This window comes from Melanerpes formicivorus, unplaced genomic scaffold, assembly GCF_026170545.1.
Source record: "Melanerpes formicivorus ecotype bairdi unplaced genomic scaffold, bMelFor1.0.p_v2 SCAF_151, whole genome shotgun sequence".
NCBI classification, from domain to species: domain Eukaryota; kingdom Metazoa; phylum Chordata; class Aves; order Piciformes; family Picidae; genus Melanerpes; species Melanerpes formicivorus.
This window is the reverse complement of record NW_027142503.1, coordinates 542,522-569,165: the sequence shown is the minus strand read 5'-3', so window position 1 is coordinate 569,165 and position 26,644 is coordinate 542,522. Positions and strand designations below refer to the sequence as shown.

The following is a 26,644-nucleotide window of genomic DNA, read 5'->3' as shown; positions in this document are numbered from 1 at the left end:
TTAAGATCATCGTGTCCAACCATTATCTAACTCTACCAAGGCTGGTAAACCATGCCCCTTAGCACCACATCTACATACAAGATGTGTTAAAGAATTAAAACGGAACTTGCTCACACATACAGAAAGCTACAGCACACAGCATTCAGCTAGACCAGTTAATGCTTTTATTTTTTGTTCCCTTGATTTGTGGAAATGGGCAGGTTTTGCTTGCCTTGTTGATTTGTGTGTGTCTGTGGTTTTGTTGTTGTTTGTTGTTTAACAAGGGATCATCTGAGTTATAAATTCTGTTGATCAGTGATAGACTTTAGAGCCTCGTTATGATTCTGTTATTTTTTTTCCTGGAATGTGGTGTGTAGTCAGCCTGGATAAAGAAGGGCAGTGACAGTGTGGAATGTCTTGACAGAACTGTTACTTCAGTAATGGTATGGGAGATGAGGAGTAACTGAGTGTTGATCAAGTTGCAGGCTGGAGTTACATGTCTCATATGGGAGTGTACCCTTTGTATCTAGCACAGATATGTAGCAGAGACCAGATACTAAGACCTGTAAACCCTAATGATTGAACCACATATTGTCAGATAGTTTGGGGAAAAGGGGAGAGATGTGTTCAGGTGGGCAAACAGCCTTCTTCATAGTGCTGGTACGTGAAACCGATGATTGTGCCATACTTGACTCATATATAATGGAGAGTTACAGAATACAGCAACAGTGTCCTTACCTCTTGTGTGTGTATCCTTGCTTATGCATGCCATGATGTATATGATATTCTGATGTGTATAATATTCTGCTGCTTTGTAGAGTAAGAATTTATGTTTCCTTGCATCAAAGGCTGTAAAAGGAATTAAGGTATTATTTTCTATGATGAATAGAGAAGGATCAGAGCTGTCAAGTTCTCATTTGATGGAATCTCTATTGGAACTTAATGTTTCTATTGTGACCCGGGGCTTTGGTTGTGCCTTGAACAAGAAAATGTTTCTGTCTGGCTCCATTCCTGTTGCTTACAAATGACTTGCAGTGAGATGGAAAGATTTGCAGGTTTTGGATCTTTAATGTGATACGTGCTGGGCAAAGCAGATTAAAAGAACCAGATGACCATATGGAACACAGTCATTCAGACTCCCAGTTATTATACCTCGTTGAAAAGTTTAGACTGCTACTACCTCTGCTGAGTCAGTGAAGTGTGTGAGCAGAAGTCAAGTTTCTTACCTGCAAAAGACAGTGTGAGGCAGTGCATCCTTGTGATAATAGTAGTTTTTCAGTGAAAAAAATAGCTATTTCTTTATGCTCCTTCTGGTTCAATAGACATCCAGGCCCTTTGGAATGATTTACTGATTCAGAGGAAAGATTTCTCTCTTCAGTTCATCTCTGAACTAATAGGCACTAGGTCAGGTGTCTGGTTGCTGCTTCAGCAACTTATTGAGGCATGTCTTTCACTTTCCTATTTGATGGGATTACTTGGCTGTCCCTCGTGTGTTGTGTAGGATGTGCTGGAATCCTGGGAAGTGGAGCAAGTTCACTGAGAATGATAGAACTATCAGATGTCTTGAGATACATTTGACCCTAGAAGATGCTTGTCGTGGTAGGAGGCTAGATTATTCACTGAAAGTGTCTTCTCCACTGTCACTGATGTTCAGCTAAGCTCTTATCAGCTGCTTCTCCCCATCTATTTAATTTCTGTTCATGACATGTTTAATATAGTAGCTGAAGTTATTTCAGTTCAATTATCCTTCTTGCATATATTTAAAATTAAATTTTTCCTTCACAAAGCTTCAGTTTGATGTGCCTGGTCCTATTTTTGCTATGTTGTTTGAAAATTCAATTTAGTGTTTTTTTTTCCCCTCTCTTTCCCCCTCTCCCTCTCTTTCCCCCTCTCCCTCTCTTTCCCCCTCTCCCTCTCTTTCCCCCTCTCCCTCTCTTTCCCCCTCTCCCTCTCTTTCCCCCTCTCCCTCTCTTTCCCCCTCTCCCTCTCTTTCCCCCTCTCCCTCTCTTTCCCCCTCTCCCTCTCTTTCCCCCTCTCCCTCTCTTTCCCCCTCTCCCTCTCTTTCCCCCTCTCCCTCTCTTTCCCCCTCTCCCTCTCTTTCCCCCTCTCCCTCTCTTTCCCCCTCTCCCTCTCTTTCCCCCTCTCCCTCTCTTTCCCCCTCTCCCTCTCTTTCCCCCTCTCCCTCTCTTTCCCCCTCTCCCTCTCTTTCCCCCTCTCCCTCTCTTTCCCCCTCTCCCTCTCTTTCCCCCTCTCCCTCTCTTTCCCCCTCTCCCTCTCTTTCCCCCTCTCCCTCTCTTTCCCCCTCTCCCTCTCTTTCCCCCTCTCCCTCTCTTTCCCCCTCTCCCTCTCTTTCCCCCTCTCCCTCTCTTTCCCCCTCTCCCTCTCTTTCCCCCTCTCCCTCTCTTTCCCCCTCTCCCTCTCTTTCCCCCTCTCCCTCTCTTTCCCCCTCTCCCTCTCTTTCCCCCTCTCCCTCTCTTTCCCCCTCTCCCTCTCTTTCCCCCTCTCCCTCTCTTTCCCCCTCTCCCTCTCTTTCCCCCTCTCCCTCTCTTTCCCCCTCTCCCTCTCTTTCCCCCTCTCCCTCTCTTTCCCCCTCTCCCTCTCTTTCCCCCTCTCCCTCTCTTTCCCCCTCTCCCTCTCTTTCCCCCTCTCCCTCTCTTTCCCCCTCTCCCTCTCTTTCCCCCTCTCCCTCTCTTTCCCCCTCTCCCTCTCTTTCCCCCTCTCCCTCTCTTTCCCCCTCTCCCTCTCCTTGAGACTTCACATTAAGTGTGTCCATGGCTGATACTGAGGTCATACAGTTAACTCCTGTGGGGCCTCCAAAATGTTAGCTTGCTGTGACGTATGTGTTGAATATTAAATTTGTGAAGGAATTCTCCAACTATATTTATGTCAAATTAAAGGAATTGAACTTCCTTGCATAGCTTTTTTTTTACTTCTTCTTTCATTGGAGACCACTGTTGATACCTGCCAGTAGATACTTAGGGTATTGGTGAAGCCATAAATTCTGTGCCCGCAATTGGACTGCTTGCCTGCTACTTGCTAACACTGACAGTAACTGCTGAGTGATTCTAGCCAGAGCAAGACTTAGGATTGCTCAACAAATCACTGACAGTTTGGGTTGTAATTTGATTAGCTTTCATCACTGTTTTACAGAGTTTGTTGCAGGTTCTTGTTAATTCATTTTTTGAGCATCTTATCATAGCCTACTTCATAAAGGCTTTTGCTGAGCGTGCTTCTGGCTTCACATAATGAAGGTTGTTACCACATGTTATGAAGGCTTGTGATGCTCACAGCTGAGGTGAATCTGGCCTTATTCTCTGTTGTAGGTTAAGCTTGGTTATTTTTTTTTTTTTTCCTCCCCTTTGTATAACAAAACCAGGATCCAAAATTAAAAGCTCAGGTTTATATCAAAGACCTGCTGTGTTGATACTGTAGCAATCTACCATGTTCTTTGGTAACAGATTTAATAGACATGTTTTTTACACTGAGCAGTGTTAGATGTGGGTTTATGGCTGACCTATTTTCCTCTTTCTACTTTTGCAATTGCTTGAGACGCCACATTTTCCACGACACAAGGGTTATGCTAATCAATGCAAGTGGAGACCACTTAAGTTGTCATCCTGTACAACACTGAAAAATGGTGACTTTCAGAGAAGGTGGAGGAAAATAAATAAGATATAATAGCTCTGAAGGCGCAGATGGGAAAGGAATTATTGCAGCAATGCGTTCCTCAAAGAATGATTTCAATGGAGTTGATACCCATTTGCAGCTGGGTCCAAACCCTTACAGCCGTCACATCTGACAAAGCTCATGTGCATGAACATCCTCAAAGGTATTGATTTATTTCCATCCTTACATATGTACAAGTGTCACCTTGTGTCAGTTGATGACTGAGCTATTCCTTTTTCTTATCTGTAGTTCCAAAGTTTTTTCCTTCACTAGACTCCTTGAAAAACTTCAATCTCTCTTTAATCGTAATCCATTATCGAGAGTACTTTTTCTTAAATGAAAAAAGAAATAATGAACACAAAGTCTTTAAAACACTCACATGCACTCTGCCAGTTTAATTGTACTTACAAAAACGTGGTAGTCACCTGATACATCATTAAGTAATCACATTTAAATACTCCACTGACCTTGCCAGCCAATAAATCAAAGCAATGGTGAAATCCCTTTTGTTCTTTTTGCTGCACCCTGAAACCTGTGAACTAATCTTTTGAGCATTTAGCCAAAGTATGTATCAAGTTGATGTGTTTTGGAGCATGAAATGGGGGAAAGAGGTAGGAATTCCTACAGACCAAAAAAAGGCCCTGCTGAGAGCTCACCTTCCTTTTCTGTAATTGTAATTGTATAAATTCAAGAAACCATGGTCTCATGAATCAATGGTCAACAGACCATTGATTGCAAAGGTTCCATAGGAGAAGAAAAGACAAAGTGGCAGCTGGCAGTGCTTTTACTTAGTATGGGCTGCACTTCTCAGAGCCTTGATTCAAGGGTGAATTTATACTAAGAGCTGTTGCTTACCATTTTGTCTAATCATACTTTTGTGAAGGTGGGGGGAGGGTAACTGATTTACAGTGCAATAGCTGACTTTTAAAGTGAACAGAGCAAAAGCAGTTCTGAAGTCTTTGCATAATTTTTAGTTTCCTACTCTCCTGCGTTTGAGAAATTTGGCCTGCTGACAAATGTGGATGAGCAGAAGTAGCATCAAATGCTATGTGGCTGTTAGATCATACAGTCTATAATGGTTTAGTCCACGGTTTGGTTGATAAGATGGTGTTGGGTGACACGTTGGACTTGCTGATCTCGAAGGTCTTTTCAACCTGGTCTATTCTATTCTATTCTATTCTATTCTATTCTATTCTATTCTATTCTATTCTATTCTATTCTCCCAGGTGCACCAAGAAGGCTAAGGGCACACTCTGAAAGTGCCCTACCCAGTTCCTTTCATTTATACATCACCTTTTCTAACTGAGCTTTCTGTTGTTCAGTCAATATGATGTATTATCCAGACTGTGTGTTGAGCTCTGCAACCTCTTTCTAGATGTATCAAGACCTGTTACTTTGCCTACATCTGTCTATTAAATGGTGTGATCATATAGCTGTGTTTATTTTGAAATCCCCAGAAAGTGCACAGAGAAACACTGTAATTTTATTTCTCCAAGAGAATCTTTTCCAGCAGCTGATGAAACCCAAGCTCATGCCAGATGAAAAGCTCTTGTGTTATCATTTTCAGTTAATTAAGAAAATAAACCCCAAATCCCTTACAGTGGCAGTTTTATAAATACTCTCTGTGTGTATGTGCATGTATGTGCATGCCTACACTGCTGCTTCTCCCTCTCTGCTTCTAAAAGCCTTGTGCCTTTGACAGCAGACTAGCAGTATCATATACTTTCAGGTACAGACTCCCTGTATTTATTTATTTTTTAAATACATCTTGCAGCTGAAACAGACCCACGATAAAGAAAAAGCTTCAGTGTTTGCATCCAAAAGGATATTAAACAAAATTACTAATTTTTTTAAATTTATTTTAAAAAATTATTTTTAGGAAAATATGCCAAAGGCTAAGCTCTCTCTCCTGGTAAGCAAACAAAACATTTTTTTTTTGGCAGTTTGATACTTCAGTACAATGAACAGTAACTTGATTAAATTTGCCAGATGTGTGTGTGCTAAGGGGCAGGAAGCTGGGTTTGCTTGAATAGAAAGGTGCGCTGGCAACTGGGACTGAGCTACCTCTTGACACCCACATCTGTATATTAAGCAAGAGATCCCAGTCAGTTGAAGGGTTATTATCTTTCAAAAATCTTGGACAGCTTCACCAGTGAGTTGCATGTCTTTTGTTTTTATTTTAAGAAGGCAAAAAGGATTCAGTTTGTGTGAAAGCTGTTAAACTGACAGTCCGGAAACAGTGCAGTCCCCTTGTTCAGTCACAGAACACGTGAGGCCTTGGGACCATGCCCAAAGTCAGCTTCTTCAGTGCTGCTCTCTAGCTGTTCATTTTGGCCCAGTCAGAGAATCAAAACTGAAGTTCATCATCTTTCCATTCAACTTCAATTTTATTGTCAGCATTGTCAGATTGCCAACAAGGGTCTGACTAATTGGAATGTGCTGCCCAGGGAGGTGGTGGAGTCACCATCACTGGAGGTGTTTAGGGAGGGACTGGATGAGGCACTTGGTGCCATGGTTTAGTTGATTAGATGGTGTTGGGTGATAGGTTGGACTCGATGATCTCAAAGGTCTCTCCCAACCTGGTTAATTCTATTCTATATTTAGATTTGGGACAGCTCCAGTAATCTGCTTAGGTTATGCCAAGACAAGTCCTTGTGAACTTCTTATTTCAAGTGACAAAATAATGCCACAGTAAAGTTGCTGAGTTATGAGGACAGCCTCAATGACAGCCTTGATGATTTCAAATGAGCGGGCATCAAATGGAATGGTTTTTGTTCATTATCCAGAATGAATTCAGCCTAGTGACCTGGTGGAAAGACATACTGTATTCTATTCCAGCCGTGTCAATCATTTGATCACCTGATGTGGTATGTTTTTATGCTCTGCATTTTTTGTTCAATTTAGAGGCCCTTTGAAAAGCTGCATGTGGGGTTTTGCATTAGGCTCACCTGGATGTCAAAAACTGTGAACTGCAGACACTTGTAGACTGCAAGGTAGGACAGAGGAACTGCATATGACAGTCCTTCAGAGGTTGTGGTAATACCTGCAAGGCTGTGTAAGAACTTTAGCACAGACTATACTTGGCAGGACATTGTATATAAAAACCCCCATACAAACAACCAAACAAAACAGCAAAACAAAAAAACAACAACAAAAATAAACCCAACTCTTTGTAAACATTATGCAAACTGCTTTCTCATGTTTTGTTATATGTCTTCTTCCTTATTTTTGTCCTGAGATTTAAACAATGCCTTCTAATCACATTCTCTAGAAAAAAATGTCTTGTATTTCTGTCTGTAGAGCACATGGTCATAAAAGTATACAGTTGTGCTGAAAGTTGGTTTTCCCTCTTTGTGCTGGTTATTTTTTAATTACACATTATGCAGGTTATAGAGTGAAACTTCCTGTTTCTTGTTCACTTTGCAAACAGTTCTTTCATCATCTAATACTGTACTAGGTTGGAAGCCCTTCAGGGATTTATTTATATTGAGAAACTTCCCCCCCCCTCCCCCCCATTTAAGAACATATCAAAGACCAAATAATGAAGTCTAGTGATAGATTTTAGACAATGATGTTGTCCTATTGCAGCCATCAAAGTTTGAGCCTTAACTAGGGCTTAAAAGCTCAGATGGGGGCAAGGCTGAGAATCCTCTTCCCTAACAGAGAGAGAAAAGGAAGGGAGGGGAGCAAATCCACCAAGAAATAATTTGGGTTCGGCTTGGAAATAGAGAGACAAAGAATTTTTCTTTAAACAGTATGTATATATATATATATATTTATGTAAGAATGACAGGCAGGGTTCACAAGGGTAAGGAACAGGGATGGATGGGAGAAGGAAAAGAAAAGACGGGAAAAAAAAAAAAAAAAAAAAAGAGATACAGAACCAGTCCTTTGCAAAGTGTGGAAGCAGCAGGAAGAGAGCAATGGCTGCAATTCTCCTCCCTCTTATACCCCTGCTGGAAAAGGAGCGGGGGAAATGGAACAGACCAAGTCAGTTTCCCAGGGGAGACAACACCCACCAGGGAGGGCAAAAAAAACTCTCAAGAGCCCTTCCCGCCCTGTTTTTTTTTTTTTTCCAGGATGGGCATAGCCCACCACATAGTGTCACACTTAAGGTGGCTGACTTGTAGGTGAAATTAAAATGGAGAAATGAAAATGTACTCCAGCCAAGTTATTTCCCCCTGTTTCATTTTTTATTTATTTATTTTGAAGACACCTTAATTAGCTGTAAAGAAGGCAGAGCTTTGACTTCAAGCACAACAGAGAGAGAATGCGAAAGTGTGACTGTCAGGATTTGGAAACTTATGCTCACGCTTTCTACTTCAACTTTCTCCACAGCTCAAGGCCCAGACAGTCAAAATAGCTCAGAGTTACATTTTCAGTTTCAAGGCCTGAGAAACAAAAGATATTTATAGTCAGGAATCCTATGTACAAAATTCTTTAGGAAAATACAGCATGTTGTACCTCAGCAACATTTGAACTCTTGTGAAAGTCTTGTCTCTCATCTTTACTTAGTGAATAACTGGAATCTTACAGAATCATAGAATCAATAAGGTTGGAAAAGACCTGAAAGTTCAAGTCCAAGCTGACACCCAACACCTCATGACTACTAAACCATGACTTCAAGTGCCACGTCCAATCCCTTTCTGAACACCTCCAGGGAAATATTTCAGAAAGATTTGCTAATCTGAACAGAGTGCTGTAAGATGCTTTATTAAGAGAAACTGGTTGGGTTTTTTTTAATACCTATGCATGGTTTAACATTTCTTTGGAAACCAGAGCAAAGGTCAGCAGAAGGGAGTTCCAGTCCAGAGTACTTGCAATGCAGATAGTTTTCCAATCCAGCCTATGAGTTATGGGTTGTTAGCTTGTTGATTTTCAAGGTTTGGTTTTGGTTTTGTGTTTGGGTTTTGGGTGTTTTTTAATTCCCTTCAAAAAACTGACTTAATTTACAAACCACTTTGATTTTAAAAACTATTTATAGCAACAGGGAATCAGTCACAGGGAGCTAGTGGGTTATAGAATAGGTCTAGTGACTCTGTTTCTGTGGACCGCTTTGTCCTGAGGACCGTGGAGCACAGCTGGAAAAACACTGTAACAAACCAGCAGCACGCAAAGAACTTTCTGCTTCCTCAAATGCCTGAGATCAGATCTGTGGAACAGCCTTGGTGTGCATGGACAGCTACTGCTGTGCAACAGTATCTAGTAAGCAATGTGTATTTAAGAATATATATTTGGTTGAATGATGGTGTATGGATACATGTAGGTTTGTAGAGTGATCATTGCTTTGTAGTTGTAGTGTTTGAAAAGGGTTTGATTTTATGCATGCCTGCACGAGTGGAAGAGATATACAAGAAGTTATCATTGAGCCCTTTACGCTAGTGTCTGAAACTGTCAAAATAGAACCACAACTCACTGTAGTGGGTTCTTTCAATCCCCTGGGAATATTTGTCTGGCTTAAGTGCATGAAACTGAAATGTGTAATACAGAGCTGCAGCTTATAGATCAACACTAACTCCATTTGTGGGAATGAATGAATACCTCATGTTTGATGTGCTATGGGAGAGTTCACAGATTACTTCTTATGTTACAGTACTATATTTTTCATGCTTTTTCAGCTTTGTGTGTTTTTCTTCTGTGGGTAAAATAGGATGGTATTATCATAGGCTTTTCAATACAGGAATAAAATGTGAAAAGATTTCTCCCTGCTGACTGTTTTGATGGTTTCAGAGACTTCTTTCCAGTAAAATTTCAGTCAAATCTGGCAGTTAATTGTTTCTATACCCATCCACACATTTCACAGCTATACAACTTCTTTGTTTGACTTGAATTCTTCCTGAACCATTTGATGCTTATAGTTTCTCACTTGCCTTTTTACAGTACCTTTGACAGCTTTAACCCCTGCATGCAGGTCTCTGAAGATAGCTTCTCACAGTCTAGCTCAATGATTGCATGATAGGTGGGAATGCTCACCTCCCTACTGCTTTTTGCAGGTGGTCATAGATATGTAGAACTTTGTACCCGATTTGGTCTTCCCTTTTGATTCAAATTTTATCTGAAAATGCTGAAGTCCCTACAGGTGGGTAAATCTTGCTCAAAAAAACCCTCCATAAATTTGCTTGATAAAGACAGACTCAGCCTTCTACTACCTGCCCTGCTAACATTCTGTCTACTGAACCTTGTCTCTGGGTTTCATTTATTTACTTACTTACTTAGTTGTCTATCATGTTTTGGCTCAACAGAGGATGAGGTGTGCAAGACTGAAAGATTTGTGTTAAAGACTTAATTGCTGAGTCCTGGAGAACAGTGTCTCTGTAATTGCAGGAAATTAAGTTGCAGGATCCCCTTCATAAATTTATCAGTCTGTGTCTCAAAATTAAATGGCTTTTGCTCCTATTGATTCCTATTGAGAAGCTATTCAAGAACCTCGCTCATCAGATGCTCTGAAATCTGCTTCTAATTTCCAAACTAAATTTGTTTGTAGGCACTTCACGCCCATTTGGTTTTGCGCCAACAGTGGTCTTTAACTTTAATAATTCTTCCCTTTTCTTACAGTCCTTCTGTGACCTGGGAGGATCATTATGTTTCTTCCCTTCTATTTTTCCTTAAGAAGGGGAAAAGAATTAAAATTGTGCTCCTTTTTGCAATGTTTTTCATTATCTATGTCATCATGCCTTGGTTTGACAAATTCTTCAGTCTTGAAAGCAGACAGACAGAAGCAGGAAAAGGTGGCTGTTTGCATTTTCTTAGATAGACAGAGAATATATGTAACTCTCTGGTAATTCTGGGGTCAGAAAGGTGAGATAGGAAGGAGAAAGTGACCTACACCTGTTTCTGCACCTGTAAAAAGCTTTCACTGGGTATTTTGTGAAGCGTTACATGGGTCTGAGGATCTGTTTGCATGGGAGAGACAAAGGTGTTGATCTTTTTGTTTTCATCCTGTCCAGCTCTCCTGCATGAAATGAGCCAGCTGATTGAACTTTTGGAGGAAATGAAGCTCACAAATGAGTCTTTGAGGGCAATTTTCCAGCTATTTCCTCAGAAGGAATGAGGCAAGTGGCTCCCAGAGCCCCAGAAAAATGCCTGGGATCTCTCTTCTGTGCAGTGCACAGAGAGTCCCTGAGAAGAGCAAAGAGTCCGGGGGCTGATGGAGAGATGAAGCCAAAGCCTTGTAGTGGGAAACTCCTGATGTCAGGATCCCACGCTAAGCTGCAGTGGAGGGCAGGCATGAAGGGAAGAGAGAGCTGTGTAAGGTTTGCTGTCATCCTGAGTTCCCGTGCAGCTCCCCTCCCTAGACAATGCTCCGTGGCATAATTTACAGGATTCCTCAAACACCCTTAAATTCAATGGAAAAGAATGTGTAGTTCATTCAGCATCTTACTGTACTTTATACTCATCAGTATGCTACTGTTGTTAAAATGATATGGTGAAGGTTGGATGTCTCTTATAAGGTAGCTTTTTATTTAACAGATTGTATCAAATTCAGGATGTTTTGGAAAGAAGTGCCAGTCTCAGACAAGTGGTCTGATTTATTTTTAGGGTAGAACTTTGGAGCAGGAGGACAAAAGGAGGAGGGGAAGGAGAGCCGAAACAAAAGATCTGTCTCCTGGATTAGAGCAGATGGTAGACAGCAAGAAAGTAGAACAAATAGTGTAAGAAAAGTAGGACTTCTGCTGAGATCCATCATCTTATAGGTGAATATGGTGTTTCTGAGCTGCTCTGAAGCTGGTGCCTGCAAAAGGAATACATGGGACTTTTTCACCAGTCAGTAACACAAGGTGTTTGTCATTTCTCTCCTCCAGCAGAACTATTTAAATAGACTTAATCATTCACTGCATGAAGTACTGCTCCTGTGATGATCTTAAGTAAATACAGTTTGCTTCTGTTTGTCTATATGCAAAGAAACAGAAACAGTCTCTTTCTTTTCTCTTCCATTCTGGAGGTGTTCAAGAGGGGGTTGTACATGGTACTTGTTGCCATGGTTTAGTCATGTGGTCTGTGGTGACAGATTGGACTTGATGATCTTTGAGGTCTCTTCCAACCTTGGTGATTCTGTGATCTCTAGCAAGAAGAGTCTAAGTTTACAGGTAAATTATGTATCACAGTATCACTTAGGTTGGAAAGGACCTCGAGGATCATCGAGTCCAACCTATCAACACAGACCCCATGACTAGACCATGGCACCAAGTGCCACGTCCAATCTCCCCTTGAACGCCTCCAGGGTCGATGACTCAACCACCTCCCTGGGCAACCGGTTCCAATGCCGAATGACTCGCTCGGTGAAGAACTTCCTCCTCACCTCGAGTCTGAACCTCCCCTGGCGCAGCTTGAGACTGTGTCCCCTTGTTCTGGTGCTGGTTGCCTGGGAGAAGAGGCCAACCCCCTCCTGGCTACAACCACCTTTCAGGTAGTTGTAGAGGGCAATGAGGTCACCCCTGAGCCTCCTCTTCTCCAGGCTAAACAATCCCAGCTCCCTCAGCCTCTCCTCATAGGGCTTGTGTTCAAGGCCTCTCACCAGCCTTGTTGCCCTTCTCTGGACACGCTCAAGTGTTTCAATGTCCTTCTTAAACTGAGGAACCCAGAACTGGACACAGTACTCAAGGTGCGGCCTAACCAGAGCAGAGTACAGGGGCACTATGACCTCCCTGCTCCTGCTGGCCACACTATTCCTAATGCAGGCCAGTATGCTATTGGCCCTCCTGGCCACCTGGGCACACTGCTGGCTTTAGTCACTGCCAGCATAGGCTAAGCATATCTAGATGGAGGTGCCCTGTACCTAGTAGATTTTTCAGAATCCAGCATACTCTTCTGTTTCATAACAAACCCTTGTAGTCACTCATTTGTTCTTTGTTTATAAAATACAAATGGTAATGATTTGCCTTACTTGTGTAAGAAGGTAGGCTGGTTGAAAATCTATCTGTTTTTTTGACTTGGAGTATATCATAGAATCAATAAGGTTGGAAAAGACCTCAAAGATCACCAAGTCCAACTTGTCACCCAACACCTCATGACTACTAAACCATAGCTTCAAGTGCCACGTCCAATCACTTTTTGAACATCTCCAGGGATGGTGACTCCACCACCTCCCTGGGCAGCACATTCCAAAGGCCAACAACTCCCTCTGTGAAGAACTTTCCCCTCACCTGAAGCCTAAATTTCCCCTGCCGCAGCTTGAGACTGTGTCCTCTTGTTCTCATGCTGGTTGCCTGGGAGAAGAGACCAACGCCCACCTGTCGACAACCTCCCTTCAGGTAGTTGTAGACAGCAATAAGGTCTCCCGAGCCTTCTCATCTCCAGGCTAAGCAACCCCAGCTCTCTTAGCCTCTCCTCATAGGGCTTGTGCTTGAGAGCTCTTACCAGTTTCATCACCCTTCTCTGGACACGTTCAAGAGTCTCAATGTCCTTGTTAAACTGAGGGGCCCAGAACTGGACACAATACTCAAGGTGTGGTCTAACCAGTGCTGAGTCCAGGGTCAGAATGACCTCCCTGCTCCTGCTGCCCACACTATTTCTGATGCAGGCCAGGATTCCATTGGCCTGTGATGCTGTCTGAAGATGAAGAAGTGACATTAATTGTGCTCTACCTATACTTCTGTTCTCTCATTGAAAATTTGTGACAGAATTGGGAGAGGACAACAGCCTGGCCTCCCTGTGTTACCCAGGCACTTCTCCAATGAAGTCAATGCAAGCTTTGTGCAGCTCTCCTGATTCAGTCCAGAAAGCACAGTGAGGATGCTCTGAGCTTTGTGTAAAGGCAATAAATGCTAAAGGAGTTTTCACAACATTAAAAGACAGGAGGGTCCCTATGCTGGTTGGTGCTTGGTCAGTACCTGCAAGGCTACCTGCAAGGGAGGTGGTGTTCAAGAGGGGATTGGACGTAGTGCCATGGTTTAGCAGTCATGAGGTGTTGGGTGACAGGTTGGATGTGATGATCTTTGAGGTCTTTTCCAACTTTATTGATTCTATGACTTTGGTGGCTCAAGTTCGGCTGCCCAGCCAAATGTAGCTTCCTGGGGAGTCTCATAAAACACCAGTAGAAAATTCCTCACTGTTCTCTTTTTGACTCCTCACTTATTTTAGAGAAACTGATGAAGAGGGTCATGACAAGCAAAGGTTGCTCTGTGAGTCCTGCCAGTGAAGTTTGTTAAAGTTCCTTGTTCAGGATGAGTTGTATGATTAGTTGTGTTTTCTCCCACCAGAATCCTGGGGAGATAGTACACATGGAAGAGGCAGAGACAGGGCTTCGTACAAGGACATGTGATATACTGTCCATAGAAGAAAACAAATGGCTGGATTAAGCTTGCAGGAGTGGCTGAATTATTTGCTATTACCTTCTGCCCGCCCCTCTCTGGTAAATGTGATACTGAGTACATTTAACAGGCTCTAACGCTGAGGGTCTGATACTGAGGATTCCTCCTGTGTTTTCTTTAGTTTTGTAGTAAAGTTACACATCTGTGATACATTGAGTACACCATGCATGGTACTGTAAGGCTCACTTACAAATGCAGCACAGTTGTTTTCCTTCAGCTCATGGATGGTCTTTATTCAGAAGGCCAAAGTTATTGTTTTCCAATGGGGTAACAGTTCTAGGAAGAAAAGACACACCTGACAGCTGCTACACATACAGCAGCACTACTGCTGAGGAAAGGGGGGAGTCTCTTTACAAAAGTAAGGCAGTAAGTGGTTCAAGCAGTGGTAGGAGGAAGAAGAGTATTCTAGTCTGAGGAGAAAATTAGTACATTTTAATAAAGAGGTCTTCATATAATGAAAGATTTATGTTGTGGATTTTTTGGTGGGTTTTGTTTGGTTTTGTGGTGGTTGTTTTTTTGACCATTTAGCTCTTGATACATAGACTGAACAAGAACTTGATGGTTTGTTTTAAAAGAACAGCATCTCCTTTCCTCAAATTAAGATGTAGTGCCTTAAGTTGAAAGGCTAGTTGAATAGTCAGAAGTTTCATTTTTAAAGAGGCTTTTAGTTAAAATGATGTTTTTAGTAGCACTGCTTTTACACTGGGCTGGTTTTTAGGTTTGCTTTTGTCTCTCTGATGTTAGGAACTTGAGATTTAGTTTTCAGGTGATGTTTGCCCTTCTGTTCAATGGGATAGGCTTCCTTTCTGAAGAAGGACTTTTTGCTAAAATGCTTTTGTCTGTTCCCTCCTTGTTATTTTCCTCCATTGTGTGCTTGAGATATATTAAGTGGTGTTGGATGATAGGTTGGACGCGATGATCTTGAAGGTCTCTTCCAACCTGTTCTGTTCTATTCTATTCTATTCTAATTTATGACAGCTTTTTGCAAAACTGACTGTTTGGTCACTTCTCATGTGTTTCCTGGTAACAACACTGTAGCAGTTTGGGCTGGGTGCCCCCCTGCTGTGGCCACATGAGACACACCTCCAGTGTCCTGAGGGTCCAACCCAGTGGGTGGACACAGGAAGCTACATGTTTTATCCCATAATGTCCTGCTCCCTATAAACCCACCTGTAAAGTCCTATACTTCCTCTTTCTTCCCTCACTGCTCCTGTGGGAGATGTTCCCTATCTGGTAATGGAGGGGGAGCCATCTCGAGGCCTCTTGGGGCCTGGCCAGGCCTAATGCCTGGAGAAGGGGGAAGGGCAATCTCAGATCTGACCAGCTGAGATTAGCCTAACAGTAGAGGGGGGAAGAAAGAACCCTGGGGGTTTTGGGTGTACCCTCAGATGGGGAAAAAGGGGAGTGCTGGGATGTTTCTGGGTATGCTTTGGGATCTCTTTTGTCACTCTGCTTGTGGTTCTCTGTAAAACACTCACTGCTTTTCCATTTAAACGTTCCACCGCTTCTGCAATACGTTTGCCTGAGTCTCATTTTTTTTTGCCCTGGTGGGAGGGAAGGAAGGATCAGCCTTTCAACCCACCACAAACACTGAAGATATTTAATGTTTGTAATGTAAAAGGCAGGATTGCCCTTGACTTATTGACAACAGTCAATGCCAGGTCTGGAGTCAGAATGGCTACATCTGTTATCAGGTGTGGAGGTAGGAAAAATTTCTTGGTGGATCTTAAACCAGACTCTATTTAATATGTATTATATAAAGATTATTCCTCTGAAACACAATTCAGTTTCACAGGTAGTTGGAAAATGGACTGACTCTATTCATGGTGGCTAAGGAAAGAGTTTGCAGTTGAACAAAGTTAGCCAAAATATGTTTCTACAGATATACTTTAGAGTTGTGCCACTGACTTTGCTCTGACTATTTGTTATGCAAGATTAGCTGTTGATGAAAGTTATTTGCAATTTGTTAAGCAAGTTTTGCTGCTTCAAGATTATTATCTTGATCAGTTTTGTGAATCTGACATTCAGACTTTGCTTTTGCTTGAACATACTTCTCCTAGGAAACTTCAGCTTGCTGTATGTGCTTAATACATAGGACAAAGATCCAGAATAGACAGCACCATTAGGCTGTGAAACTCTCTGCAGCATGGGCACTGTTGTGATTTTTTTCTTATGAAGTAGGGATGTTAGTAATTCTGGAAATGGACATGTTGCCATTTCAACATTGTGCAGATGGGCACAATTTATTTGATTAAGTTCACTCATAATCAGCATGTAGTTCTGCCTCTGATCTTTTTTTACTCATTACCAAGTCTTAATTTGTACAGAGTTTCCTTTTTAAGTGGTTTTAAATGGAGTTCAGCTTTCCTGAGGGCAGTCTGCACTGCCACTTTCTGGGCAATGTTTACTGGGTCTTTTCTTTATCAGCGTGAACTATACCCTACCCAACCTGTCTGAACATAGTCCAGTTCTGGGTGTGTTCTGTAACCAGAGATGTGGAAGTGAATGATACTTTACTCTTTCTTACAACTGAGTCAATATCTCTTAGTGGCATCTCTGGGCCCAGCCTGGAAAAAAAAAATAAAAATAGTCTGTCTTACCCCAGTTCCTTTGAACAGCCCAAAAGCAGCTCTTCTTCCTTCCCTCTTGTTTTAACTTCAAACATAATTATCATTTAATTATGAACATATTCTTTATGCAGACATAGATAATGATGAGTAAGCAATGGTGCTTCAGTTTTACCTTTCCAGTGTAAGTTGCCTTACTGCACTCTCTAGCCATGCTTCAAGAGAATAGCAGGACTTTATAATCATAACTTGCTGACTGTATTCTTGGCTTTAGCATAAGGTAGAAGGGAATATAATTTGCCAGTTAGAGCAGAGGATGGGCCGCTTATCATTAAGTATATATTCTATGCTTGTCTGTGCTCTATGGAAAAGCAGTTTGTGATTCTGAAGACTGACTTGCTGCCTAACTTTAGTGAATCACCTAACTATTCTGAACAGAATCCAGACCTCATTGAAGTTGGTGCTAGCATCTTTATTTCTGGCTTCTCTGAAAGTCTATTCTTTTTCAGTGAGTGAGACTATTTCTATGTAATCATCTTTGTGCGAGCTAGATTTTTAAGTCAGTCAGTCATCATGGCCCTAAGTGTCACAGATTCGTAGAATCAATAAGGTTGGAAAAGACCTCAGAGATCATCAAGGCCAACCTGTCACCCAACACCTCATGACTAACAAAACCATGCCTTCAAGTGCCACGTCCAGTCCCCTCTTGAACACCTCCAGGGATGGTGACTCCACCAGCTCCCTGGGCAGCACATTTCAATGGCCAACAACTATCTCTGTGAAGAACTTTCTCCTCACCTCATGCCTAAACTTCCCCTGGCACAGCCTGAGACTGTGTCCTCTTTTTCTGGTGCTGATTGCCTGGGAAAAGAGACCAACCCTCACTTGGATACGACCTCTCTTCAGGTAGACAGCAATAAGGTCTCCTCTGAGCATCCTCTTCTCCAGGCTAAGCAACCCCAGCTCCCTCAGCCTCTCCTCATAGGGATTGTGCTCCAGACCCCTCCCCAGCTTTGTTGCCCTTCTCTGGACATGTTCCAGCAACTCAACATCTTTCCTAAAATGAGGAGGCCAGAACTGGAGACAGGACTCAAGGTGTGGCCTAACAAGTGCTGAGTCCAGGGGCTCAATGACTTCCCTGCTCCTGTTGGCCACACTATTCCTGATACAGGCCAGGATGTCATTGGCCTTCATGGCCACCTGGGCACACTGCTGGCTTTGTGATAAAATAGCTGAGAATTATCACTGCATTGGTGTCCTACCGAGAGTGAGTTTTAATTACAAAGAGGTTCTGAGAGCATCATTTGCATGAATGAATTTGCAAAGCCTGATGATTTAAACAGGTACTTGCTCTAGTGAACATTGTCATAACATAAAAGGTAAACTTACTTTTGACCATTAGCTTTTTGTCCTGCAGTACTTTACAAACAACCAATTCATCTGCTGACACAGCACATCTCTGTAAACAATAGTGCTGCCACTGAACAGAGGCAAGACAAGTTGATTCTGTACCAAGATGGGTACAGTACTGAATAGCTTAGAGTCTCCTTTTCTTCCATCTGTAACCATTAGTATCCCTGTTAGTTAGTGGTGATGTGATGTTTTGGGAAGCAACAACATACCAGTGTAGTATTTTCACACTGTTTTGGAAGAAAATGCATTATGCATACAGACCTGGGCTAACTTTAGTCTAGCAAGCTTGCTTAGAAAATGGCAGTAAAACTACAGTGTCTGGAACCTGAGAACAGGCTATCAGTAACCTGACTTCTGAGTAGGCTTTGATAGCTTCTATGAAAGGCTCTGCTGTGATCCCTTGGTGCTATTTTCCCAAGAAACCACAATTAAATTTAGAAGGCTGTGGCTTCATGTGCCACAATCAGACCTTTCAATAAATCTGGAAATACCCATAACTCTTCATATATCAAGTGGGTTGAAAAATACTTCATGGTCCTTTTTGGATGATATAGTTCATGCTCTTGTCTTCATATTTCCTTGGTTTTACTCTGTGGGAGGGCCAGGTTGGATGAGGCCTTGAGCAGCTGAGTCTAGCTGAGAGGCATCCGTGCCCATGGTGGTGAGGGTGGAATAGTTAATCCTTAAGGTCACTTCCAACCTAAGCCATTCTATGATTCTTCCTGTACTTCAGTTCCTTTATCTACCTATATCTGAGCACCTCCTTGTTCCTTGAATCTTCCAAGATGTGAAAGGCTATGGTCAATTGTGGCATAACTCCTTTGCATTAGCATAGTTAACATTCACCAGCATTTCCTCTAGTGATTCCAGCTGTGTCAGTTTCTCTGTTGACACATTCAGAAATGCATGGAGGAGGGTTGGAAGTTACTAGAGGTCGTTAGAACAAAGGGGTGTTCTGCATAAACTTCAGTGATCTAGACTTAAAAGGCTGGCAGTTGGAAAGATGAAATAACCAGTGTTCCTGTCTGGCCCCAGCTGTACAATTAAAAACTGTAGTAGAAGATTCATAGAATCATAGAATCAGTAAGGTTGGAAAAGACCTCAGAGATCATCAAGTCCAACCTGTCACCCAACACCTCATGACTAACTAAACCATTGTCCAATCCCCTCTTGATTACACTGCTCCCTGACCCCATCTGCCAGTTCAGGAGGCCAGTTATCCTGAAGTCCTCCTGCCTTACTGTTGAAAATGGAGGCAAAGAAGGTATTTAGAACCTCAGCCTTTTCCTCATCTTTAGTTACAATGTTTCCCTCCATGTCCAATAAGGAATGGATCTTCTTCTTGCCCTCTTTTTAGCATTAATATATTTATAAAAATGCTGTATATTGTCTTTCACAGCAGTGGCCACCTTGAGTTCTAACTGGGCTTTTGCCTCTCTAATTTTTCTCTTACATGATCTAACAATATCCTTAAGCATATCACTAGTTGCCTGCCCCCCTTTCCAAAGGCAATGCCTTTCCCCTTATTTCCTTCAGGAGCTGCTTGCCCATCCAGGCCCAGAACCTTCCCCAGTGGCTCATTTTTCAGCACATGGGCACAGCCTGTTCCTGTGCCTTCAAGAGCTCCTGTTTGAAGTAGGTCCAACCATCCTGGAGCCCTTGGTTCTTAAGGGCTGATTCTCAGGGTACTCTCTGAGTTAGTTGCTTAAACAAGCTGAAGTGTTCTTTATGGTGCTAGTCCTGATGGTTGGTGGGGACTGATTTGCTTTAGGCACCCTTTCAGATGGTTCTTCTTCTGTCTTTTCACCCACATTTCTCTCAACCTGCAGGGCCTCATACTTATTGTGCAAGGGCAATGTTGGAGGTGAAGAGGGTCAGGATGGAATCCCCATGCTTCTCCTAACAGGGACCTGTACCCTGTTTCCAGGGTCGCCTTCCTCAGCTGGGGGGCCTGTAAAGCCTGCTTCCACATATCTAACTCCCTTTCACATTCCCTTATAGTGCTGAGTCATGATACTTCATCCTTTAGCTCGGCCACCATATTGAGAAGATAATTCACCTGGTCACACCTTGAACAGGTGGTGTCTCCTTCACCCTCCATTCCAAGTGCCAGGCTCTAGCTCTCTCTTCAGCTAGCAGCCTGGACACCTGTGTGCTTCAGCACTCTGTCGGCTGACCCAGCATGCGCCACTCACTGCAATCCAGCCAGAAGGCTTTCTTGCCAAATGGCAGTTGTGAGGCTTTGCTCTGCCTGGTTTAAATTTCCAGTGGTTGACATCACCCTCTCAAGCAGGCACATGAGAAGATGACCCTGCTGGTCCTCACTGTCTGCCGACGTCCTCCTGCCCCAAAAAGAAACCAAAATAGAGCACCTCTGAGCTTGCCTCAGCTTGAGCACGCCGGTCCCAGTGCTGGTCCTAGTGCTGGTCCTGAGCAGCTGTCTTGCCAAATGGCTGAGTACAGGTGCTAATGTCCTGCAAAAATAGAGAATCTAAAGCCAATAGTGATAAAACTGAAAGCATGGATGTGAACACAGACATAAATGCCTAATCATTCCTATGGACCAAGGGTGCCAAAAAGATATGCAGTTGATTTTTTAACAGTTAGGAATTTAACTGGACATTTAGCACTCTTGGTCCATATAGATAATTTTTCAGGAGGGAGAATCTGGGATGTATGCAGGTGGATATCAGTTGATTTAACCAAATCCTCCATGGAGTGGTCTTAGACTTTACAAAACAGCCAAGGTTGGAAGGGACCTTAAAAAAAATCATCTGATCCAACCTTTCATGGGAGAGGAAGCCTAGATGAGATTATTTAGCACCCTGTCCAATTGCATCTCGAAAACCTCTAGTGATGGACACTCTACCACATCCCTGTGGAGGCTGTTTCAGTGATCTATTGTTTTCACTGTAAAAAAAAATTAGTTCTTATATCATAGAATCAACAAGGTTGGAAAAGACCTCAAAGATCAAGTCCACCCTGTCACCCAAGAACTCATGACCACTAGACCAAGTGCCACATCCAATACTCTCTTGAACACCCCCAGGGACAGTGACTCCACCACCTTCCTGGGCAGCACATTCCAATGGTCAACAACTCTCTCTGTGAACAACTTTCACCTTACCTCCAGCCTAAACTTCCCCTAGTGCAGCTTGGGACTGTGTCCTCTTGTTCTGGTGCTGGTTGCCTGGGAGAAGAGACCAACCTCCTCCTGGCTACAACCTCCCTTCAGGTAGTTGTAGACACCAAGAAGGTCTCCCCTGAGCCTCCTCTTCTCCAGGCTAAACAATCCCAGCTCCTTCAGCCTCTCCTCATAGGGCTCCTCGTGATGAACAGGTCATTCATTTGTATTTAATATCTGATTCTGTTAAACTTTAAGGCTTACAAATGGCTCCAGATAGGTTATTTTCTTCTTCCAAGTATCTTTATTCCTGCACAGATTTCTTTTCCCCTCTATTTTTTTTTTTTTTTTAACTTTTTATCCTCGAGTACTAAGAAATCCTTCAAAAGACAAAAATTTCCATAAAAACTCTTACCAAACTCCTGGGTAGTCAGAAGCCAGTTGATTCTATTAACATTTGATTTCTGCTTGCAGTTTGCCAGAGCTGATAGAGATGAGAAAGACTTTGTCTCTTCCCAGGGCAGAACATTTGTTAGCTGGAATAATTTCTTGTCACTACAAAGCAAAACCAGTTTTTAATTTTCTGCCTGGCATTCTGGTGGCACCTGCTGAACAGTACTTTAAAGCCTGAGGGTACTGTCATTCTGCTGGTGGGTTATGCATTAGAGGGAGAGGATACAGATCTATGGCACAGTTTTGGGAAACTGGAGGAGATAGGTTCATAGAATTAATAAAGGTTGGAAAAGACCTCAGAGATCATCAAGTCCAACCTATCACCCAACACCTCATGACTACTAAACCATGGCTTCAAGTGCCACATCCAATCCTTTTTTGCACACCTCCAGGGACAGTGACTCCACCACCTCCCTGGGCAGCACATTCCAATGGCTAACAACTCTTTCTGTAAAGAACCTTCTCCTCACCTGCAGCCTAAACTTCCCCTAGTGCAGCTTGGGACTGTGTCCTCTTGTTCTGGTGCTGGTTGCCTGAGAGAAGAGACCAACCCCCACCTGTCTACAGCCTCCTTTCAGGTAGTTGTAGAGAGGAATAAGGTTCTGTGGTTTTAGGTTCATCAAAAATCTTAGATTGGTAGCAGCACTGAACCAGCGGAGTAGCCATTCAGACTTCCCGTCTCTTGTTTCATTTGATGGTCTAGAATGCTCTAGAAAATAATTAATGTCTGTCAGGGAAGACCCATCACAGAAAGACAGTTTCAGTTCCATTTGAATCAGCCAGTAGCTTAAAAGCATAAAGAATCCATTCAAGACCCACAGCATTGCTTCAAAGCCTCAATAGATGCTGTCATATACAGTGAAATGTACCTAATCCTCCCCTGTTTTTATCACAAATTACTGTATTGCATTATGAATGTCAGACTTCCCAGGTTATTAATTCACTACAGGAAAATGGATAAGGGCCTGCAGAAGCCCCTGTCTTCTTCCATAGTCATCAAATGACCTCACTGTGCTTGTGACTCTACTGTACTCTACTGATTCCCAAGTTTTCTCTTGGAGAATTGTTGTCCTGTGATTAAAGCATCTATATATCTTTCAAGATCTCAGTCTTCATGCTTGAAGCCAAATTTGCTGAACTTGTCACTTTTCATTCTCTTTTTTTCCTTAAAAAAAAAAGCTAGAGCTGTTCCTGGAATATATTATGACTTCATGTTGGTATGAAGTGCCAACATGCACATGGAATGGAAGAGAACAAGAAAAATGGCTTTTGCAGCTTGGGTGGTATTTTCTACATGAGAAACATCTCTCTTTTCTGACTGCCAAGTTATTGCATTCAGGCTCTAAGTCTGTGTTTTGTATACAGAGAAGAGGTAAGAGTTGCATGTGTGAGAATTCGTGTTTCTGCCTTCATCCTGCCTGATCAACATGGGTACAACTCCTAAATAGGCAAATAGACATTCAATCACACACTTTTTGTCCTGGGATACACGAACACATGCTTATACTCTTCATCATGGATCTGCAAGCATGATGCTGTGCAGTTATGTCTATCAACCAACCCACAACCACATCCAACGCTCTCTTCTTCTAAACAGTGGGAACAGGCACTTTTCATTTTGAGCAGGAATCATGTATCTGGGACCTTAAACATCAATGTTTTTGCTGTTTTTAAAAATCCTTACTCAGCTGTTGTGTTGTGAAATATAAGAATCTTCTGACTGTGAAATTGGAGGATTTTTTTTCTCTTCCTTTGGCGGTCAGCAGTGGGATTTTGTGACCTCCAGTTGATATCTATGCAGTACATCTTGTACGTGTGTGCTAGTGAGACAGCACAGTGCCTCCAGGAAATGCATTCTTTTGCAGTGGGCCATATGGGTAGCTTTGCATTTTTATGATGAAGATGGGAAGATAAAATTTGCTTCTTGGTCTTTTTCCGTTCTTAAAGCTCTTTTATTGAGTTTTGTCCCTGTACATAGCTGAGACATCCTAAAAGCATGCCTGAGATAAAGCAGAGCTTAGCTTCTTAACCAACATTTGCTAAAGACTGCTAGTTGGTGTTTTTTTTTTTTAGGTGGCTCCCCTGCTTGGAAAGACTATTTTTTTTGTCTCCTGGCTATTGCTAAAAAAAAAAAAATTTAATACCAAACAGACCAGCCTAACCTCAACAGGTAGGGAGTTGGAGATTGAACTACTTTTCAACCATATCAAGATAGGGCTAAAGCATATGTGAAACAAACCCAAGTAGTCTTCTATCCAAGTGCATGCAGGCACATGTCCTGTGTTTCTGGCATGCAGAGATCATAGGATATCAACATGAAAATAACAGGCTTCTATTGCTTTAGATAAAGGAGAAACTTGGCTAGTTACTTCTTCCTGCTCAAACATATCCATGTGCTGGAGGGATAGAAATGTTCACGTGCTAAGCCATTATGTTTCAGTAGGAAATAGTGTGCTTATGTGGAAACTTGGACAGTCTTCCTCAAACTCAGGGGAAGTAATTAGTACTGTAATAGTGCAGAAGGCTTTTTCTGGCCTGTATCTTAGAGATATTGCCAACTGTTCCTTAAGGATACACAGAAGGACTATTCCATAGCAAATGATGTAGAGAGGATCATGCTATAACAACTTGGAGAAGAGTAAATTTGAGGTCTTTACTGCTGCTTCTAAAGTCTTCTTGCCTGATGACTGGCTGCCCACTTTAAGCATAAACCTGTGTAATTTCAATACCATTTTGTTCTTAGATCATTATTTAAGCCCCACTTCATCCTCTTTTCTTCAAAATTGTTCTCAAACATGGAGAAACTGCTGCCCCAAAACTGAGAGTCAGGCTCTAAGTCTCTCAATTAAATCTGACAGTGTATAGGAACTAAATGAAAACCTTTATCTCTGCATCCTTGCTCTCATATCTGTATCCCAAATGGTATTTTGCTGATTCTCTCCTTACAGAAGCAGTGCTTAAAGCTGTGTCTAACTACCTAAAAAAAACCCAAGCTTTTTGTGGCTGGTTTGTTGTTTGGGTTTTTGTTGGGGGTTGTGTTTTTTTTTTTTTCATTGTTTGTTTTGTTTGGGTTTTTGCCCCTCCTGAATTTATAAAGGGAATCTTTTCAAACCATGCATGAAGTGAACATAGAAAACCAGAACTCATAGTTCTCTAGGACATCCCTGTTTTCCTCATTGAGAGATTTTATTACAGTTGATAATCCAGGACATTTCTCAAGACATATTCACAAGTTACTTGTACAGCCAAGTACAATGTTCTTCTCTGTGTTTTCTTTAACCCCTCCCTGGTTCCATTGTACCTCCTTTTCCCTCTGACTGTGGTGGGGCCCTGTATTAAATTGGTACAGAAACAGTAAGGTTAGAAAGTCCTTTTACAGTAGCAAAATGTAGCAGTTCAGCAACTGTTGTGCCAAGAGAGACCAAATAATCTGTTCAGCTGGAAATTCATCTTTAATGGAAGCCAATGCATACTCCCCTGCATTCCTTGGACAAGTAACTAGCCAGTTACAAGGGTAACTGTCCCTGCTCTCAACTTCTGATCAGCTTACATCTTGAAGAATCATGACTTTGGCAAGGAAAATAGGAAAGCATTGTGCTGAGGAAAGGATGACCTAAATTTCATGGTGTTACATCCTCTTCATCCTATACAAATCACAGTTTCAGATTCACATATTTTATACTTATTGGTAGAGATAATGTTTTTTGTTCTGTATCCTGGAGATATTCAACATAATTGCAAGAAAATATCTCTTTTTCTTTCTTTCTTTCTATTTCCAAGTTAAGAAAGGGAGTGGAGAGGACATATTCTTCCTGACTTGTAACATGAGCCAGCAGTGTGACCGGGTAGCCAAGTAGGCCAGTGGCATCCTGTCCTGCATTAGGAATAGCGTGGCCAGCAGGAGCAGGGAAGTCATTCTGCCCCGGTACTCTGCATTGCTTAGACTACACCTTGAGTACTGTGTCCAGTTCTGGGCCCCTCAGTTTAAGAAGGACATTGAGACACTTGAACGTGTCCAGAGAAGGGCAACAAGGCTGGGGAGAGGCCTTGAACACAAGCCCTATGAGGAGAGGCTGAGGGAGCTGGGATTGTTTAGACTGGAGAAGAGGAGGCTCAGGGGTGACCTCATTGCTCTCTACAACTACCTGAAGGGTGATTGTAGCCAGGAAGGGGTTGGTCTCTTCTCCCAGGCAACCAACACCAGAACAAAAGGACAGAGTCTCAAGCTGCGGCAGGGAAAGTTTAGGCTTGAGGTGAGGAGAAAGTTCTTCACTGAGAGAGTAATTCATCATTGGAATGTGCTGCCCAGGGAGGTGGAGGAGTCACCATCCCGGGAGGTGTTCAAGAGGGGATTGGACGTGGCACTTGGTGCCGTGGTTTACTCATGAGGTCTGTGGTGACAGGTTGGACTTGATGATTTTTGAGGTCTCTTCCAACCTTTGTGATTCTGTGATTCTGTATCAGAAGTTAGCTTACATCCTGAAGATTCCATATATATACTATTTTATAGGCTTTTATGTTAGTTGTAGTATCTATCTCATGACTCTAGATATATTGTTCTTTTCCACTGTATACCTGACTTCTGTAGCCCTGGAAGTTCTTGTCTGTGGTAGAAACCACAGTTTTTACCAGGCACAGTGGAGGAACCTTGCTGCCTTGCTGTTTCTGAAAGAAGAAACTGCATCATTATTAAGGGAAACCTTAACAGATTGGGATGTCTAGTACCAGAGTCCCTAGATTTGTTCAAAACCAAAATGGAAGAAGAGACTGTATCTTTCTCAGAACATTGAATAGGAGTTATAATCAGTCTGAAAAAATGAGAATTGCCTGAACAAGTCAAAAGCAAAACCACTTCAAGGTTTAAGTGTTTGGGAACAAAATAATGGCATAATAAAATTAGTGGGAACTGTACCTGGTAGTTGGGCCTTAATGACTGTAGGCAATTTTGAGTCAAGTTTTTGGCTTGTTTACCTCTTGCATCCCATTGGAGACTAAGGGAACCTTTGTCATACTAAAAGAAAATCCTGATGAAATCAGATATGTTTATTCTATGACTGAGCAAAGCATTTGGCCACAAAGCACCAAACTTGCAGCTCTCCCTTAGGCTTCATGGTGGCATAGATGTTTTCTGG

At 42.4% G+C, this 26,644-nt stretch overlaps 1 protein-coding gene across 4 annotated transcripts in view; it reads left to right on the top strand.

Moving 5' to 3' along the window:
* Positions 1 to 26,644, top strand: part of DAAM2 (dishevelled associated activator of morphogenesis 2) — a 245,122-nt gene that overhangs the window by 34,224 nt on the left and 184,254 nt on the right. The window lies entirely within an intron of this gene.